This window comes from Hibiscus syriacus, unplaced genomic scaffold, assembly GCF_006381635.1.
Source record: "Hibiscus syriacus cultivar Baekdansim isolate YM2019G1 unplaced genomic scaffold, ASM638163v2 tig00020999_pilon, whole genome shotgun sequence".
Taxonomy (NCBI): domain Eukaryota; kingdom Viridiplantae; phylum Streptophyta; class Magnoliopsida; order Malvales; family Malvaceae; genus Hibiscus; species Hibiscus syriacus.
Window position 1 is genome coordinate 13,199 of NW_024062506.1, and position 21,802 is coordinate 35,000.

The window sequence follows — 21,802 nt, forward strand, 5'->3', positions numbered from 1 at the left end:
ATGGGGAATTCTGAAAGCGGTAATGCCCCGGCCGAGACTTCGATGGATATCCTCGATGAAGGGTGAAACGAATGAACAATACTTGTGGGTACGCACTTGGATGCGGGAGCCATGCACGTCATGGCCATAAAAAAGGCCATTGGGTTACCACAAGAAGGGCGATGGAGAAAGTGACATCGTTTCAAACATTTCAATGTGATGTGATCCTGTCTAGCACTAACTTTCTGCATGACATACACTCATCATTGAAAATCCATCAAGCTCAATATAAGGGAGTTCTACCTTACTTTATATTATATTTACTCATTTATGCTCTATATATTATTATGAGCATACATTTTCATATTAGACTATGCTTGAATTATCATAACATGTGCATTCATTTATTATGTGCTATGGTTTGCATCATTGATTGATATTCATGCATATAATCTATTGTTGTAATAATAATATTCATTCATTATCATATGATGCATGAATTATTATTATAACCTATAGTTCACATCTTTATAATATGCATATTCTTATTACTTTATAATCATTCATATACTTAGCTGATATTATGCTTTCTTTTGTAGATGCATGTTCGACCACATGATGGGAGCTGACTTAAAGCTAAAATTAGAGTCCAAGAGCTATGGACTAGGACAACTCCGGGACAGCTCAAGAACATTTTGGGACAAAGTTGCCAGCTGACCCCCGAGCTCATAGCTGACTTGACTTTATTTTTGAGCTGGATTTTTGAGCTAGCTAGAGACCTCAATTCAGCTGGAGAGTTACACCATCATCTTCACCACACATAGCACTACAAATATGGTCTAGGTCGAAATTTTATGAATTCGTACCTTTTCGCGAAGATTTGCAAATCCGAGAAGTGCCCTTTCACAAGGAGTTGTACTAAGACTCATCTTCATGCATTTCATCTATGGCCAGCTCATCTTCAGCTCAAACACATGGGAAGTAGCTCAAATGATGAAAGGATGCTTCACACAAATGTGCCCTTTCATAATTAGTTGCTTCCCCATTGATGAAATGACACCTAGACGTTATATGGATGCCAACTCACACAAAGTTGCTGCTCATTTTCATACCAAGGAGAAGCCACACCATATGTTCCCTATGTCGCCCATGTGAGTGCCTCATGACCAGCCCATCCATGTGCCATGCGTGTGGATGAAATGGGTGCCAAAAATAAAGAGGCCTATCTCTATTCAGCCAAAGCATCACCTTGCTTCAAGTTGGCACCAAGATGAAGAGACAAGGGAACCATTCGGCCAAAGACATCTCCCCTCGTCCAAGCATCATTTATTTTCAATTAAGACATGTATTTTGCCGAATGGACATCTAGTTATTCGGCCAAAACTATGCAAGCCTATAAATAGGGCTTTGACATTTCATTTGTACTTAACCCTTTTGATAAATTAAACTATTGTGAGATTATTCTCTCTTTAAGTTCTTTTTAGAACTATATCGATTAAGCAAGCTTTCATAGTTTGTGGCGTCAAACCCCTTTCATTGATACTTCTGGTTCCTAGTTTATATAACTAGTGGGTAAAAGTCCTTGCTACCATCCCTTGTAAAACTTATAAGAAACGGGTCTTTTCTCCTTTATAGCATTGGTTCCTTCTTAGTTTTATAAGATACTATCTATTTCCATCACCATCTTTCCATCCCCATCCTCCATCATCATTCATGCCCATATCATAAATCTTTCCATTAAATCATCCTTCATCCATTAATAAGGCATATTTCTTCACCACCATTAGAGGCTGAAGTTAACATCACTTTAAGGAGATTTATTCAACACTTCCGCAAACATATTTGAAAACATTCTTTCACTTTCAATCCTTTCCATTTCCATTTCCTTTCTTAGTTATCCATTTATTTAACAACTTATTGCTTATGCAGATTACTTCCAATTCAACGTGTAGCATTTGGTGTCTCTCCTAGATCGGGAAATAACAAGGTTGCCAACTTCTCCATTATTGAAGAAGCTTGGTTAGCCTTACATCAAGCGGTAATCAGAGCTTTGGTGGATTGACAGGAAGTGCTACAACAAAAAAAGCAACAAGAAAGAAAAAAACAAAACAAAAAGAAAAGAAAAAAGACTCCTACATCAAATTTGGAGTGCAAGGGAAAGAAAATAAAAGAATAATCAAAAGCAAAAAAAAAGTGAAGCAAAGTTGCAAAATACATTCAAAGAGAATCACATTACAATCTGCCCTAACATCAAACTTGAAGGAGGTATCCTTGTTGTTTCTTGTGAAGGAAGATAGTAAGTGTTGCAACTTGAGTTGTAAATTATCTTCATTTTCTCTTTATTTCATTTCCTTTTCTTTCATCTTTTCTTATCTACTACCTTATCATTTCTTAATCATTATTTCCTACCTTTATTGTTTCTATACCATAACCATTTTTTTAAGCCGACGTACAAACTAAGAAACTTGCTCAATCTTGAGTTTGTTCTTTAAAAGGATACACAAGAGAGAATCGAGTGGAAAAAGGCATACGAGAGGGTGAGATTAGAAGGGGGATCAGAAAAAGCCAAGAATCTATCCCCGAGTGCAAACACGAGTGCTTGAGTGGAGTGACATCGCAAATTTTTTTGGAGTAACCGTGAGGTTTTGTTGTGTTAAATTTGGTAAGCTCCTATTTTTCACATTTCAATTTGTTTCACTAACAATGTTACTTGATCTTTCCTCTTTGCAAGCAATGGAGAACATTCAGCAAAGGGAGAATACATTTCATACTCGTTGCCATGTAAATGGTAAAGTGTGTCTTGTAGATATTGACGGAGGATGTTGTACAAACATTGCAAGCACATACATGGTGAACAAATTGGGGCTTTCAACGATTAAACATTCCAGCCCATATAAATTGAAATGGTTGAACGATGAGGAAGAATTGACAGTCACTGAACAAGTACTTGTGCTATTCTCAATCGGAAGATACAAAGACAAGATTCTATGTGATGTGGTGCCTATGAGTACGAGTCATTTACTTTGGGGAAGGCCATGGCAATTTGATAAACGGGATGTCTATGATGGATTAACAAATCAGTACTCAATCATCCACAATGAAAGAAAATTCATTTTGACTCCATTATCTCCTATCCGATTGAGTGAAGATCAAACTCATTTGAAAATGAGAATTGAAGCAATGAAAAAGAAACTTAAAGATAATGCAACTAAAGGAGAACGTTTCGAGGAAGATTCAAATGAAGAAAAGCTTTTTGAAGTTGAACAAAAGAGAGTGGATGTAGAAAACATTGGAGTTGAAAATGAGAAGAATGAATTTGGAGAAAAAGAGGAGAGTGAAGAACAAATTTTATCTCACCTTTCTTCTCGTATCCTTCATTTTGTTTTGCAGGACCATTCAAGGGACATATCTTTTCAAGGAGATAAATCAAGAATCATGGCTTTTGGAGGACTAAAAGATGTGACTTTTGGTGATCCACAAAACATGTCTCTTGATATTTCAAAGGAAGTGTCACTTGAAATGCCAAGAGTAACAACCGTTGACATTCCAAATACACTGCATATATTGAAGGAAATTCAACAACCAGTGGAGTTCTCCATCATTAAGAAACCAACTCCCATTAAACATCCACCTTGGTTTGATATTTCCATTCATTTTGTTTATAATTTCTCATATTCTAACATTGATTTAATTTGCAGGAAATCAATTCATATACATGGGATTATCCTACCCAACGTTGATGCATCAAGCATGAAGGATGATTCAAATGACACAACTTGTAAAATGGAGGAACAAAGAGGCATGATCCGTGGAATCTTAAGAGAAATATCTTTTCAAGTGCCAAAAGCTATAACTTTTAATTCAATGGACATGATTTTTGAAGAACTAAACAATATGTCTTTTGGGGCACCAAGAGATATGATCATTGAAGACAATATGTCTTCAAAATAAATGACTCTAGACCATTCAACAAACATAGACTGGGAGTATTTCTTTCACTTATTAACCATTAATCATTCTCTTACTTATGAGATTCCTTTCTATTTTCAGGTCATGGACACTCAAGGAACTTATTCCAAGGATGTTTTTTTATAAAAATCATTTCATAAAGATAACTTATGAATGGGCGTACAATTTGGAGAAGTCACCTTTCGATTTGAGGACAAATCGCCCAAAAGAAGGGGAGGATGATGTGATCCTGTCTAGCACCAACTTTTTGCATGACATTCACTCATCATTGAAAATCCATCAAGCTCAATATAAGGGAGTTCTACCTTACTTTATATTATATTTACTCATTTATGCACTATATATTATTATGAGCACTATATATTATTATGCACCAACATGTGCATTCATTTATTATGTGCTATGGTTTGCATCATTGATTGATATTCATGCATATAATCTATAGTTGTAATAATAATATTCATTCATTATCATATGATGCATGAATTATTATTATAACCTATAGTTCACATCTTTATAATATGCACATTCTTATTACTTTATAATAATTCATATACTTAGCTAATATTATGCTTTCTTTTGTAGATGCAAGTTCGGCCACATGATGGGAGCTGACTTAAAGCTAGCATTGGAGTCCAAGAGCTATGGAAACTTAACTAGGATAATTCAGGGACAGCTCAAGAACATTTTGGGACAAAGTTGCCAGCTGACACCAAGCTCATAGTTGACCCCAAGCCCATAGCTGACTTGAGCTGGATTTTTGAGCTAGCTAGAGACCTCAATTCAGCTGGAGAGTTACACCATCATCTTCACCACACAGAGCACTACAAGCATGTTCTAGGTCAAATTTTGTGAATTCGTACCTTTTCGCGAAGAGTTGCCAATCCGAGAAGTGCCCCTTCACAAGAAGCTGTCCTATGACTCATCTTCATGCATTTCATCTATGGCCAGCTCATCTTCAGCTCAAACACATGGGAAGTAGCTCAAATGATGAAAGGATGCTTCACACAAATGTGCCCTTTCATAATTAATAGCTGCCCCATTGATGACATGCCACCTAGATGTTAGATGGATGCCAACTCACACAAAGTTTCTGCTCATTTTCAAACCAAGGAGAAGCCACACCATAAGTTTCCTATGCCGACTATGTGAGTGCCTCATGATCAGCCCACCCATGTGCCATGCTTGTGGATGAAATGGGTACCAAAATGAAGAGGCCTATCTTTATTCGGCCAAAGCATCACCTTGCTTCAAGTTGGCACCAAGATGAAGAGACAAGGGAATGATTCGACCAAAGACATCTCCCCTCATCCATGCATCATTTATTTTCAATTAAGAAATGCATTTTACCGAATGGACATCTAATTATTCGGCCAAAACTATGCAAGCTTATAAATAGGGCTTTGATATTTCATTTGTACTTAACCCTTTTGATAAATTAAACTCTTGTGAGATTATTCTCTCTTTAAGTTCTTTTTAGAACTATATCGATTAAGCAAGCTTTCATAGTTTGTGGTGTCAAACCCCTTTCATTGATACTTCTGGTTCCTGGTTTATATAACTAGTGGGTCAAAGTCCTTGCTACCATCCCTTGTAAAACTTATAAGAAATAGGTCTTTGCTCCTTTATAGCATTGGTTCCTTCTTAGTTTTATAAGATACTATCTATTTCCATTACCATCTTTCCATCACCATCCTCCATCATCATTCACGCCCATATCATCAATCTTTCCATTAAACCATCCTTCATCCATTAACAAGGCATACTTCTTCACCACCATTGGAGGCTGAAGTTAACATCACTTGAAGGAGATTTATTCAACACTTCTGCAGCCATCTTTGAAAACATTCTTTCACTTTCAATCCTTTCCATTTCCATTTCCTTTCTTAGTTATCCATTTATTTAACAACTTCTCATTCCTTATGCAGATTACTTCCAATTCAACGTGTAGCATTTGGTGTCTATCCTAGATCGATAAATAATAAGGTTGCAAACTTCTCCATTATGGAAGAGGCCTAGTTAGCCTTACATCACAATGTTTACTGGTAGTATTTTGCCTAAGTTTGTTTTAGCTCTTTTAGGGGTAGTGGCCTGGCACCCCCTCCCACACCCCGGGGGGGCGAGGCAGCGCCTAGCGCTAGCACAGGTTAGGCCCCCATCACCGGTGGGGATAGTCAGACATGGTAGCCGGAAGGACGTGATCCTGTGAATGGTCGGTGCGCCCAATACTCATAAACCCTTCCCCATATCTTGGGCGAGGTATCAGCTCAGAGTGGTGTAGCAACCACCTGTGCATTGGTCATTGTCTTTCCATGTTCGGCCAAACTCGGCAACTGCTCATCGCTTTGGTCTAGTCCGTGTGCTCTATTGGCTCTGTGTTACTTGCCGAGACATTTTTCACCCAGTACCAAGTCCTTTGATGGAAATTGCCTACTGGGGGAGCGAGATAAGACATCCAGGGTACGCATCAGACTAGATAGAAGCCCTGAGCGGGTTATGCTGCAAGCCCACCTCTCACTAAAGCAGCTGGACAGCCTTTCCTCTAAAACAAAAAAAATACACCCCCCAAAAAAAAGCTTCGCAAAAAGGCCGTAAAATATTTGAACCAAAACAAACTTGTCGCTGTTGGTTGCCTTCGTGATGGGAAATTGGTGGGTATACCCGCCTATGTTAGTCTTCATTCCAAGCGATTGTGGTGTGCCCTCGTTCATTATTTCCTCCACTCCTCGGCCAATCATTGGTCGTGTGTGTTGTGAACCAGTGGGTGTGGATGCTACTACTTTTACGCAATGGGCATATGAGTGGTGATATAGTTGTGTGTGTCAGCAGGCTCAGTGCTACATGCTTCAAACTGTCGAGCTGCACTCCTCTTCAATGTCTCCCCTTGCGGTCTTCGAACCCAAGGGGTACGATCGGGATCCTGTGTTGCATACCTAAATCGATGGAATTTCGGATGTATTACCGTCCCTCTACCATAATGTGACCTTGTGCCTACGTGGTGGACTTAAGTCGTGCCCGGTGTCCCGTGTGTGCGTTTTATGTATACTCAGCCACGGCGGTGCATCGGTGCTCGATCGTTCTTTCGGATACGAAACATTTTGTGAGCGTAGGGTCCCTCGGCCCCATCGCTCGATGCCTACACATTTTTGTCCCTCGACATGAACGATGCTCGTGCCTGTTATGGCCTCGTCCTCTGCGCAGGCATCGGATTGAGGACTATACGGTGCCCGACGTCGCGAAAGAATGGTACCTGGTTGATCCTGCCAGTAGTCATATGCTTGTCTCAAAGATTAAGCCATGCATGTGTAAGTATAAACTAATTCAGACTGTGAAACTGTGAATGGCTCATTAAATCAGTTATAGTCTGTTTGATTATATTTTCTACTCAGATAACCGTAGTAATTCTAGAGGTAATACGTGCAATAAACCCTACCTTCTAGAAAGAATGCATTTATTAGATAAAAGGTCGACGCGGGCTTTACCCGTTGCTCTGATGATTCATGATAACTCGACGGATCGCATGGCCTTTGTGCCGGTAACACATCATTCAAAATTCTACCCTATCAACTTCCGATGGTAGGATAGTGGCCTACTATGGTGATGACGAGTGATGGAGAATTAGGGTTCGATTCCAGAGAGGGAGCCTGAGAAATGACTACCACATCCAAGGAAGGCAGCAGGCGTGCAAAATACCCAATCCTGACACGGGGAGGTAGTGACAATAAATAACAATATCGGGCTCTATGAGTCTGGTAATTGGAATGAGTACAATGTAAATCCCTTAACGAGGAACCATTGGAGGGCAAGTCTGGTGCAGCAGCCATGGTAATTCCAGGTCTAATAGTGTATATTTAAGTTGTTGCAGTTAAAAAGCTCGTAGTTAGACCAAGGGGTGGGTAGGCCGATCCGCCTCACAGTGAGCACCGGTCTGCTTGTCCTTACTGTTGGTGATGTACTCCTGGCCTTAATTGGCCGGGTTGTTCCTCCGGCACTGTTACTTTGAAGAAATTAGAGTGCTCAAAGCAGGCCTACGCTTGTATACATTAGCATGGGATAACATCACAGGATTTCAATCCTATTGTGTTGGCCTTCGGGATCGGAGTAATGAATAACAGGGACAGTCGGGGGCATTCGTATTTCATTGTCAGAGGTGAAATTGTTGGATTTATGAAAGATGAACAACTGCGAAAGCATTTGCCAAGGATGTTTTCATTAATCAAGAACGAAAGTTAGGGGCTCGAAGATGATTAGATACCGTCCTAGTCTCAACCATAAACGATGCCGACCAGGGATCGGCGAATGTTGGTTTTAGGACTCTGCCGGCACTGGGATCGACCCCTCCACGTCTCAGAGCACTGGGATCGCTTGCTCCCACATGCACTTCGTGCTGTTGGGCGGCACGACCCAGTGTCTCTGAGGCAAAAAGAGTAACCCCCAACGTGAATCGCGACAAGGAATTAAAATGAAAAGGCAGTCGTGTCTTGTCCCCTCCCTGTTCGCGGTGTACGTGCGGCATAGATACGCATGCCTTGTCGTGAAAACACAAAAACAACTCTCAGCAACGGATATCTCGGCTCTCGCATCGTTGAAGAACGTAGCGAAATGCGATACCAGGTGTGAATTGTAGAATCCTGTGAACCATCGAGTCTTTGAATGAAGTTGTACCTCAAGCCATTAGGCTGAGGTCATCTCTGCGTGGGTTACACACATCGTTGGACCCATCCGAACCTGAACCATAGGGTATCGGTCGAGGTGTGGGTTTAAATTGGCCTCCCGTGCGCAAAACGCTCATTGTTGGCCTAAAATTGAGTACACGATGTCACGTTATCGCGACGATTGGTGGTAATGCCTTGAGCAGTCTCGTTCTGAGTGGTGTGCGCTAGTCGATCTGGACTGTATGACCCTCTTGGCATCGTACTTGCGGTGCTCGCATCGTGACCCCAGGTTAGGCGGGACAACCCGCTAAATTTAAGCGTATCACTAAGCGGAGGAAAAGAATCTTATAAGGATTCCCTTAGTAACGACGAGCGAACCGAGAAGAGGCCAACTTGATAATCGGTCGCCCTCAGCGTCGGAATTGAAGCGTCCTCAGCGACGGGCCGGGCTCAAGTCCCCTGGAAAGGGGCGTCGTAGAGAGTGAGAGCCCCATCGTGCTCGGACCCTTTCGTACCACGAGGCACTATCTACGAGTCAGGTTGTTTGGGAATACAGCCCTAATCGGACAGTAAATTCCGTCCAAGGCTAAATACAGGCAAGAGACTGATAGCGAACAACTACCGCGAGGGAAAGATGAAAAGGACTTTGAAAAGAGTGTCAAAGAGTGCTTGAAATTGTCGGGAGGGAAGCGGATTGGGCCAGCGATGCACCCCGGTCGGATGTGAAATGGCGACAACTGGTCCACCGATCAGCTCGGGGCATGGACCAATGCGGATCGTGGTGGCGACCCAATCCCAGGCCTTTGATATGCCCACGGAGACGTCGTCACCTCGATCGTGGAACCCAGTATGCACCATCTTAATATTTGAAAAATAAATAAATATTATTAGTTTAAACAAATATATATATATATATATATATATATATATGTTTATATGATTAATATAATAATGAAATAATAATTAAAGTAATAATTTAAGCATATTGGAATTGAAATGATAATAAATTAAATTAAATAGTGACTAAATTAAAACTATATAGTTTAAAATATAAAGCGATAAAGCTTGTGATTGAAAATATTAAAATTAATGACTAAATTAAAATATATTAAAATTAAATATCCTAAATCATAATTAATTATTTAAAATTTCAGTGGCTAAACATGCTATTCTACCCCTTTATTAATTTAGTGACTAAATTAGAATTGTGTAAAATTTGAACATCAAATTAAAATAAATTAAAACATGTTGTTCAGGATTAAAATATTAATTTCTAAAATTAAAGGATTAAATCTGTTATTTACTTAAAATATATATAATTACGGTTAAGGACTAAAATAAAATAAACTAAAAATTATAAGACCAAATTAACAAGTTCAGAATTTAATTTCAATGACCAACTCGTAAAATTACAAAACTGCAGGTATGGCGGAAAGGGTTTGCCCATAATAGAAATTACAGAAATGCCCTCCCCCAAAACGGTGTCGTTTGGGAGAGGGTATATAAACCCTTTAATCGGCCTTCTTGGGCCATTTTTCCTTCATTTCTCATTTCATCTCTCTCTCTTAAAGAGAGAGATGAAGCTCTCTCTCTGCCATCTCTCTTCAATTCCCTCACCTGAGGGAAATGAACTCCGATCGGCAGCCGCGCTCCGGTCTCCACCACCGCCGTCGGCCACCGTTATCGGTGGTCGGAAAATTATAAAATCTCTCAAAACATAGATTGGGACGATCTAAAACTGAATCTGACCCCCTTTCCCACAAAGCATCTCCTATTTACATAGATCTAGAAAAAAATACCTTCGGTATTTTGCTTCTACGGCGGCCTATGAACTCCGGTGGCGTCGCAGCTTCTTCGGTAAGGCTTCTCTCAATTTTTGTTTCGATCTTTTGATGGTTTGGTTGCTGTGTTCTCTGGCTTTGTGTTTTTTGGGTTGCTCTCCGTTGGTTGCTTCCTCTTTTTTTTGCAGGGGAAACGTGGCTTTATAGCCTCGGTGAGGCTCTCGTCGGACCAGTCCAGAGGATGAAAGCCTTGGTGAGTCACCAAAGCTATGCTGGTGACTTACTGTAGAGGTGACGTGTGTGGCTATCATCGTGGCAGCAGAGCTTCTGGAGGCTTCAACGATGAGGTGGCGTGGCACTGGAGGCAGCGGCGGCTGGGACGTGTCCCTAGGTTTATGATACCCTACTGTTTCCTTGTTGGGACCATCTGGGCCTTTGGATCAAAACTAGATCCAACGGCAGCAAGTTGAGGCGGCTGGATGATGATATGTAAACCCTAACTGAATATAGGGTTACACATTTGGGCTCTGTTGGGCTAGTTCAACTTGGGTCACTGGGATTTGTATCTGTAATAAAATAATAATAATAATAATAATATTTTATTAATAATAATAATAATAATAGTAATAATAATAATAAATAAAATAAAAAAACCAAATGTAAAAAAAACTAATGTCTTCAGCTGCCCCTCTTTGCTCATTCTTGTGTTAACAAGAATAGGGCAAAGACGAAAAGACAATAATTTTTTTTCATTTGACTTCATTTGATTATGATGGCAATGTTGAACAAATTCTTCTTTGGGATTAGTTCTTCTCATTATGAACTTTTCTACTGGGGATGATGATTTATCTCATTATGTGATGTAATCTAGCAAAAGGTTAAATAAGTTCTTTCTCTTCATATGAGTTCTTCTCATTATGAACTCCTTCTAGAAATGTTGATCTTCAAAAGAGGTGTCGTTGATTCAACTTCATATGTGATGAATTAAGGCAAGGTTGAACAAATTCTTCTCATTATGAATTTCTTCTCCTTCTTCAGATGAGTTCTTCTCATTATGAACACTTCTGGAAATGTTGATGCTGATATATCTCCTTCTGTGATAGAGTCAAGCAAAAGGTTGAACAAGTTCTTATTATTATGAACTTCTTTTTCTTCTTCAGATAAGTTGTTCTCATTATGAACTTTCTCTGGAAAAGTTAATCCATCGAGTGATGAATTCGAGCAAAAGGTTAAACAAATTCTTCTCATTATGAATTTCTTCTTCCTTCTTCAGATGAGTTCTTCTCATTATTAACTCTACCTGGCAATGTTGATCCATCAAATGATGAATTCAAACAAAAGGTTGAACAAATTCTTCTCATTATGAACTTCTTCTTCCTTCTTGAGATGAGTTCTTCTTATTATGAACTTTCTCTGGAAAAGCTGATACATCAAGTGATGGATTTGAGCAAAAGGTTGAACAAGCTCTTCTCATTATGAACTTATTCTTCCTTCTTCAGATGAGTTCTTCTCATTATGAACTTTCTCTGGAAAAGCTGATCCATCAAGTGATGGATTTGAGCAAAAGGTTGAACAAGCTCTTCTCATTATGAACTTCTTCTTCCTTCTTCAGATGAGTTCTTCTCATTATGAACTCTACATGGCAATGTTGATCCATCAAGTGATGAATTCAAACAAAAGGTTGAACAAATTCTTCTCATTATGAACTTCTTCTTCCTTCTTCAGATGAGTTCTTCTCATTATGAACTTTCTCTGGAAAAGTTGATCCATCAAGTGATGGATTTGAGCAAAAGCTTGAACAAGCTCTTCTCATTATGAAATTCTTCTTCCTTCTTCAGATGAGTTCTTCTCATTATGAACTTTCTCTGGAAAAGCTGATCCATCAAGTGATGGATTTGAGCAAAAGGTTGAACAAGCTCTTCTCATTATGAACTTCTTCTTCCTTTTTCAGATGAGTTCTTCTCATTATGAACTCTTTCTGGAAATGTTTATCCATTGTGATGGATTTGAATCTTTGCTAAAATCTTTGAAATTCATGTCAACATTTAAAATGGATAAAATGAATGGAAATGCACCTATTTTTGCAAATGCCTAAATATGATGCATGAATATTAAGTTCATTTTTATTTGATTTCAAAGTTGTGAACTCGGTCTTCCTTCACTTGGTCAAAATGTCATTTCAAATTGCATTTCTGATTTGGAAGAGCAATCTTTGTGTCTTCTTTGCTTCATTTAAGTCTTAGAAGAAATTTTTCATTTATGGAACTCTTGTCGTAATCAAAATTATAACCTTGATGCCCAATTTTGTCTTGGATAAAACCAACTTTCTCTGCTTGGACTTGTGCAGAAATTCAATAAAGCTTTCATCTTTGAAAAGAGAATCTATCATCTTTGAAGAGTATAGATGTAGATATGTCAAACTCTGCAGAGATTAATTAGGAGAGTAGAGTTTGTTCTGATTTGACTCTTGAAACACATCACAAGGAGTATTTATCCTAATTCCTTTCATGTCTTCACATCGAATCAGATCTCGAATAAGGCAACTTGGATCATATCATGTTGAGATGTTTAACAACAACCTATCGTTCAACATTAGTTGGCTCCACTAGTTTTTTGTTGTTAAAATTTCTGCTTCCCTTCTATGGAAGGAAATCTTCATCATATTTCACTTCTGACCTTGGGGTTGAAGAAGACAAACTTCATTTTGGATCCATAAATGGAAATACCATATGATTGCAACATTGGTTCAATACCAGAATAACTGGTTCGTAAAACATTTGACAACACATTCATCATCTCATGTGGTTTCTGCTCAGATGTTTGTAAAGTATTTGACAAACATTCATCATTTCTTGTGACTTCTGCACAGATTTCTGGTCAGTGAAGCTCTTTGCACAGTGTCCAAAGCTTTTGTATGATGTCACAAGACCACTTGAAAACAAAATTCAATGGGAATATAAATGGAATGCTGGCATGACAAAAAAATTGGTCAAATTCACAAGATATGCTAGTGTCGAATTGAATAAGAGATACCAACTGATCTTGATATCGTCTCAGGCAAGGGTAAGTGTGATATTCATCACGTTTTCTTCCATAACAAGTGTTGTAGGAATTAGAAACACATCAGCTATAGGGGCCATGTACAGAACGATATCCATGGAATTCTTGCCGCTGGGGATGAAACGCACAGGATAAAACCAAAATAGATGAAAACTCAAGTTCAGCCTGGCTGGCAATGATAACCCCAGTAACATCGGGAAAGAGCAATATACATAAGCCGAGCTTCTTTATTCAATGTCATCAAGTAAAACCTGATGTGAAAAACAGCTTCATAACCTCAATAGTATGGTTCAAACTAACTGCCAGGAATCTCAAAGAAATATTTTCAATCATCACTGATACAGAGAATGCAAAATTCAAAGCCGAGATTTTGAAGAACTGAACCTTGGGTCGAATGGTCTACATGGGGACCATCTTTATCCATGCAACCATGGTGTAGCTTAATAAAGAACACACTGTCATGTGACACATGGTTAAGAAGATTGGGTATTTGAAACCATACTTGCTGAGTAGATATTTGTTCAACAACAGGACCTTAATGCAACTGCCTGATGAACGAAGCAATTATGTATAGTCAGCTCGACTGTTACTGTTTCACCATTTTCATTCTTCATATCTTTATGTCTCATTGGAAATATTTGTTCAAGTCAATGATCTTGACACAGGATGATATGGGCCTTCAGCATGCCCCAACAATTGCTGATACGAACGTTCAAAATACATCAACATTCTTGATTCTGATTGAAATAGGCTTTCAGCATGCCCCATCAATTGCTGATACGAACGTTCAAAATACATCAACATTCTTCATTCTGATTAAAAGGGGCTTTCAGCATGACCCAGCATTTTGCTGATATAAACATTCAGGATACATCAACATTCCTGATTCTGATTGAAAAGGGTTTTTAGCATACCCTAACATTTTCTTCTTGTTAATCTGAGCCTTCAAAATGCCCCACATGGATCTGTCTGAAGGAGCCTTTAAAATGCCCCAACATTTGCTGATACAGATGTTAAAAATGTGCTCAACATTACTTCTTGTTGAGATGAGCCTTTAAAAATGCCCAAATATTCATACTGACGTGAGCCTTTAAAATCCCCCAATATTCTATTTTTTGGTTGAAATGGGCTTTCAAGATGCCTCAATATTCTGCTTCTGATTCACTCTCAATGTCGGTTTGACTGGAATATCATGATCTGAACGAGGTCCAATTTTGACAATGCACTGTTGTATGTACTTGTAGCTTTATTCATGTCCCGAAAATGTTTATCTTGGATACTCTCATTTTGGTGTCACTAAACAGTAGTGTTGTCAAGTAACTAGAGGAATTCTCTTCATGTTGTCACAAACTTATGAAGTGCTCAATCATTCTGAATGAGGTGCCCATTTTCTGGGTTTGGAGGGATATTGGTCGGACAAAGTGGTATAAATAACTTGGTAATTCATTTCAAGCTGACAAAATGAACCTTGTTTTCAGTAAAGGCTAGTTCTGTAATACACTTTTCTCTGATTATGAAGCGATCTTTCAGGACGATTTCACAGGTAATGGTAGTTCTTCTGATACCGAGGAAATCCTGAATTCTGATTCTAATGAGGAGAATAAACTGTTGGTACTCGAAGAAAATGGGGTACTCAGAGGCTGAGACTTTAATAACCATGGAGAGATGTGATCTGGATTCATCAATCGCAGAGTTGACAGGTTTTATATGTGCTGCTCAAATGGCTAAGGCTGCTGACGCACTTCTTCCAGTAAAAGATAAGAAGCCATTATGCAATTACCCCAAACCGATCAGATAACGCAAAGAACACTTCCAGAAAATGCTATTGGACCTCCTTATTTCTACTATGAGAAAGTAGAACTTGCTCCAGTTGGTACTTGGACCGAAATGTCACAGTACTGATGTAGAGCCAAAATTTGTAGATTCGAAGTATTTTCATGCTGCTGCACAGAAAAGGGGCTATATTCATAATCTGCCAATTGAGAACAAATTTCCTCTTATTCTACTTCCTCCTCGCGCCATACATGATGTTTTTCCATTGAAAAAAACTGGTAGCCTTCTTGGGCTTCAAGAACAAAGTTGAACTGTTTACAAACATGTACAGGAAGTGCCAAATTGACAGAAAGGATCTGTAAGGCTCTTGAAGCTTATGACGATGAGTCACCTTCGAGTGTCCAAAAGTATGTTCTTGATGAATACCGAAAATGGAATATGGTATGGGTTGGAAGGAATAAAGTTGTTCCACTTGAACCCGATGAGGTGGAAATACTTCTAGGTTTCTATGTCATGTCTCTTTTCTCTGAGATCAGTGATGCAGAGGTTGCCTTCTATTGTCTTGCAATACTTTTGAAAACAGATGAGCAATAACTGAATAGTGATCAGTTGGAGCAATTGATGAGTAGATTTGGTGGATTCAATCTTGTTGTCGATGACATCCAGTGTAACAACCTTATCGGAAGAAATAAACATCATCAAGATGAACTAGAAGATTTTTGTTTGTGCATTTTCATGCAATGGTCACTACAGCGACTGTCCCTTTTGTTTCTCCAAGATATATCACACCCTCGTATGAAAGGTCTATAAGTGTAGAATATGTTCCAATGCCATAAGTTCTCAAATTCAAGTTAAGCATTCTTCTGAATGACATAATGGATATAATCTTGGCAAGGAAAATGATCAGCATGGAAGAAGTAGCAATGATCTATCAAGACTTGACCCATCATCACGGTATAACTAGAGTGCAGGTAGTGACTTGTTCATGGCTCTATGATGTAATCTTCTAGAGAACATGGATTGATGGCTGGGGAAAATAATTTGTCTGGTGATGCTTATCGACCTCAGCATGAGATAAACGATAATCTTTCTTAATGAGCTGCTAATAATGTCATAGGAGAGTGTCACAAGTTCAATTCTCCAGACTTTCTGGCTTCTTGGACCACTTGCCTTCAAAAATGTGAAGTGCTTCATTATTCTGGCCTCGTTCATTCTTTTCCTACAACAAAGGTAGAATAAGCAACAATTGCTTCAAGGACCTTCCTCATTTGAGACTGTCCTGTTTGAAAATGTTTTTTCTCCTTTCTTTATCGAAGAATGAAAGAATTTTGCAAAGTAATGCACTTCTCAAGTTCACAATAGAATCAAATCATAAACAATGAGTTTAATGAATATCAAATAAATCAACTACACTTTTAAATCATTCAAAAATCATAGTCCTATAGCAAGTGTCAAAAATATTGATTGATTTAAGGTGTAGGTTAGTTCTGGTAAAGTAAGGTCTCTCAGGTTAATTCAGCATATATGTCTCTTTGGGCTTCCATTAACTTGAAGAAATGGTTGTTATGCTCATCTCGTAGAGATACTTCTTGATTCCAGAATATCAGGAACGTCTTTGGGATATGCGGTGCTTCATTAAGAGCTTAAGATCGTCTCTTATGTCATTGTTGCACCATTCAATATTCGAGCCGCCTTTTCAGGTTTTCAACTCGAATCCTCCTTTAGTTCTAAGATGTTATTTAAAAATTTACATCTTGAACCCCCCTTTTATCATTTTTCATATCATGCATTAAAGATTTTTAAAACCAATTTTTGTAAATAAAAATCAATCTTGAGAGGCGGAATGAATTCTAAAGATATTCTCTTTTACTTAGAAATCCATGTATGATTAAAATGGACTTTTCAGGTACGTAACGTAGGCCATGGCATATGGTTATGAAAGAAAGGGATAAAAAGGCCCAAATAAGTGTTTAAGGGTAATCAAACCAAGGATCAATTCATTATGATGCCATCAATCTTGCCTTGCTTAACTTGGATCTGCTTTGTTGGGGATTTTTCCATCATCTGGATCCCTCTAGACTGCCAAATTTTTGATTCATTTCCATTTTCTCATATCTTCAACATTTCTTGCTCTTCTTGTTTGTACTTGATCAACCTTGTAACTTGAGGCTCAATAAGTCACCCATCTTGATTCAATTTTCCTTTTTCTTTTTTTCCCTTTTTTCCTTTTTTTTTTACCTAATGAGTATAGGACTTTAATTGCTTCGAGCACCTCTTTTTCCTCTTGCATTTTGGAAATTTTCCATTATTCTTGATTGGATTAATATTCAAGCACTTTATATTTGACATACCTTGTAGTTCAAAACTTTCTTGACTTCATGGAAACTTGTCTTCGTAATAAAATTGTATTGACAATCTTTATTCTTGTGAGCCAATATACTTTACCTTGCCCCCCAATGTAGAGGGTGATCCTTGGTTAGGGTTGAATTAGAAGAAAAATCATTCAGGCTCAAGTGGGGACAACAAAGGATATATATATATATATATATATATATTTAAAAGGATAAATGAAACAATGCCGTTCGTCATCTCATACACAGAAACCTTTGTAAAAAGAGGTATCTCCAGGGGGATGAATATTCAAGATTAACTTTATTTACATGAAAACAATGTAATTAATGCATGATATATTTATTTCAATCAATCACCTCTTCTTTTAGTATGTCCCAATCACTTGAAATCATCTTCAATAAGTTGGTCCATGATGCCTCATTTCATCTCTTCTTGCAAGAAAATTCACGGATAACTGAAAGTTTGGTTTTTTTGAGGTTTTTTTTATGATGACATTGTATTTGGAAGGTCAAATGTGTGACTTTTGAGGTCATATATATGGTGGAAGGGGTAATATCATAAACCAACCAACTCTATCCAAGAAGGTAAACATCTAGAGTTGGTGTCTCAAAAATAGGTAGAGATATTTCTTTAGAGTCTCAGATAAATGTACGGTCAAAATTTGGTTTTTGTAAGGATCAAGTAATTGGTATTGGATGGAAGGTATAATTTTATCACTTGCCAAAGATATATAATTCTTGAAAAATTAAAAGAATATTTAATCTACTTGATACTCAATAATCTCAAGATTAAAAATTGATTCCTTGCTCATAACCATAAAAGCAACACACATTTATTTATTGCACAAAAGCGGAGAAAAGAAACAAAAAACAAGTTCAAACAAGATGCTGAAAATATAAAGTACTACAGTGGTAGATAACACTTCCACTTTTTTATGCATCATTACTCCTCTAATGTTGGGTGTGTACTTGGCCCAGGATTTTTATCCTTATTTGCCCCCCCCCATTTCTTGATCATTTCTTGTGTCAAGACTCCCTTGTCGATGAGCGTCTCTATTTCCTTTAACAGTGACCAATAATTCCATGTTGAATATCTAGATACCCCCAAGTGAAAATTACAGAAGCTATTTTGATCATAGCAATGGGTATAAGGCTTTGGTGACACCTTCACCAATCTTGGTGTAATATATTGACCTTTAACCAAATGAGGGTACAGGTATGAGATAGATTCTTGAAACACCTTCAGATTTTTTCTCGCTCACGAGGCTATCACTTTCTTTGATCGTTCTGAACGACTGAATGCTATCATGTTATCGAGGGGGTTCTGGGTGCTCATTTCAGCTATAATTGGGGTAGTGTTCACCAGACTCCTTAGATTGCCCCTTGGGACCAAATCTTGAATTTGTCTTGAATTACCATGCTCTCTAATAGGTTCTTGATTATCAGACACTATCACATCGAACTCATCATTATCATTCAGAACCTTATTCACATCCTTCACAGCGGGATCCTTTAAGGGTTTCTCTCAATGGAGTACAACATTTATCATGTCCATCAGTTTTGTCATTTGCTCTTTTGAATCATTATGGGATTTTTTTAATTGATCAATCATCTCTTGTTGAGTCTTGATAAGTTTCTCTTGTAGTTTTTCAATTCTACCAACCCTTGCTAAAATCTCATTCATGGTTCTTATCCTTGTTTAGAAAGACCAAGTTAGCTCCACTTTGATTTCAAAAATTCTGTCATGGAATCCTCCACGAATTACTCTCATGTTTTCATGTTTTAAATGTATGTAAAATAGTTTAAAACCAAATGTAATTATGTAAAAATGAAAATGTAAATGTAAATACAAACGTAAAAAATGCAAATGTAAATGCAAATGTAAATATTTGAATGTAACAATAAAAATGCAAATTGTATAGTACAAAAGCAAATATAAATGTATAAATGCACAATGAAAAATGCAAAGATGCAAAATGCAAATGCATGTATGAAAAGGTGTTTACTCAAGAGTGATCATCTTAGAACAGATTTCATTGAACACAAAAGTTTCGGTACATCAAACAAAACTTTACATATAAGGATATCTTTCACTCCTAACTTCTCCAAAGCCCAGCTAGTTTCCATTCATGCTCAAAAAGTTGAGTCTTCAGTCTGCTTCATCTCCTTGTAAAATCAGCTAAATCTATCACTTAAGAACCATATTATTTGTATGGACTGCAACTTCTTCCTTGACATTCTCTTTCATCTTCTGTGTCATTTCTCGGAGTTGATCATTTTCCCTTGTAAGAGAACCTTTCTGTCCAAGAATTTCTTGAACAAGATCTTCATATATGTTGCAGTTATTTTTCAGCTTGGTGACCCCTGTGATCCACTCTTCTGGGGTGTTTCCTAGGCCAGTATTTTGAAAGGCTTGACTGACCTTCTGGAAATCTTCATGCATGGTTTCCATTTTGGTGCTCAATTTATCGTTTTCAATCTTTAGATGACGTATTTGACCCTCAGACCTCAGCAAATTTTCTTCTTTCTGGGTGCCCTTACTGATACTCTTACCTTTGAAGACTTTTGGTATTAATCTAGCAGGATCTTCGGTTACCAAACTAGGTCGATTCTTTATCATAAATTATAAGGTTCCATGATCCAAAAGACTTTGGACTCGACGTTTGAAGGCAAGACAATTCTCAATGGTATGTCCTTGAGCTCCGGCATGATATTTACAATAAACGTTGATGTTATACCAATTCGGATACGGAGGTTGGAACGGTTTTATATAATATGGATCCACTTCACATGCTTCAAGTAGCTTCTCATACAACTCTTTATATGATATGGGGACAACATCAAAATGAGAATCGCCTTTTGTCTTGGATTGAACCTGAGTTTTAGACGTCGGAAGCAGACTAAACTTCGTCGATTTCAAATTACATGATTTCTTCTCATCTCTGGGAGCTTTTACAGTTGCCACCATTTCTTGGGTATCTCCAGATAGTTTGTGAATACGAATGATGATTGTCTGTAATTTCTCTAATTGGTTAAAATCAGAAGTCTCTTGCATATCTGAAATTGTAGGATTATTGACCTCTCTCTTTTTGTACAGGGGTCTCTTTTCCTTTAGCCAAAACAGATATTCTACCCATCATCTTGGACATCTCTCTCTTATTTCTCGTATCTCCTTTTTCTCTTCAATGGGCATACGATCTTTGGGTACATAGCTCTCCTCTATCTTCAGAGTTTCGTCAGGATGCCATTCCATGGTTGCGTCATATTTTGTTTGATCATAAAACTTTTTGTCCATTTATGATTTCTTTCCAATTTGATGAACAGTCTTTCAAGTCAACACCTTTTGGTTATGTTATGATCATGCAATGCAAACGAAAGAAATCAATATAAACAAGTTAGAGCAAAACAAAATATATGAAAAATAAAAATGGAAAGGAAAAAATAAATTGGTTAGTACCAAGAAAGATTCTATCTATCAAGGTATATAATGTATCCTAACCTCATGCTTTCTAGTTCCATGCTTTCTAGTTCCATGCTTTGTTTGGAAAAATTAACCTAACTGCATGATTTCTAGTTCGCATGCGCTTATTTATGAAAAAGAAAGGAAAATAAAATAAATTAAAAGCTAGAGTTTATTTCTCCTTTGTGTATACATACGGACAGAGGTTCATTACAGTCTTAGATCTGGAGAATTTATAGGGTCTATTATATGCAGGGTTTCAGTTATAGGAGTAAAGGTACTCAAATTGTCCTTGTTGATGCCCACTTGGGCTGTCAAACCCTCAATCCTAGTCAATTACAGACTTAAGCGGATCGAGTTCAATTCGAGGGGACACATTTCTCTATGCATGACACGGAGAATAGATTCTCACGAAGATATAGAGCATATGAACCCCGAAAGTTACTTGCTATGTCTGACACAGAGAATAAATTCTCACGAAGACGTCGCTTTCACTCCCACTTAAAAGGGACAAGCTTGATTAGAAAGCTTATCTTACGCAATGCAAGTGTTGTGTGTGAGGAGAAATATTCAGACATCTGACAAACAAATAAAAAATGAAATTTAATACCTTTAGATAAAAAAACAATCATAAAGAAGAATATATAAAATATTATAAAATAATAAGTATAAAAATTTTAAAAGAAAAGATTTATAAATTAAATATATGAATTTTTAATTTCTAATTTATAGAGACAATTTATAATTCATTTAAAAGCTTGAGTTTTCCCCAGC

The 21,802-nt window shown here is 37.7% G+C and overlaps 1 non-coding gene and 1 pseudogene across 1 annotated transcript; both read left to right on the forward strand.

Moving 5' to 3' along the window:
- On the forward strand, positions 1 to 8,414 carry LOC120209946 (annotated as a pseudogene).
- An 84-nt stretch (positions 8,415 to 8,498) lies between these two features.
- LOC120209949 lies at positions 8,499 to 8,653 on the forward strand. The gene has a single exon (XR_005524462.1). It is a non-coding gene; the product is annotated as a 5.8S ribosomal RNA (ribosomal RNA).
- The last annotated feature ends 13,149 nt before the right edge of the window (positions 8,654 to 21,802 follow it).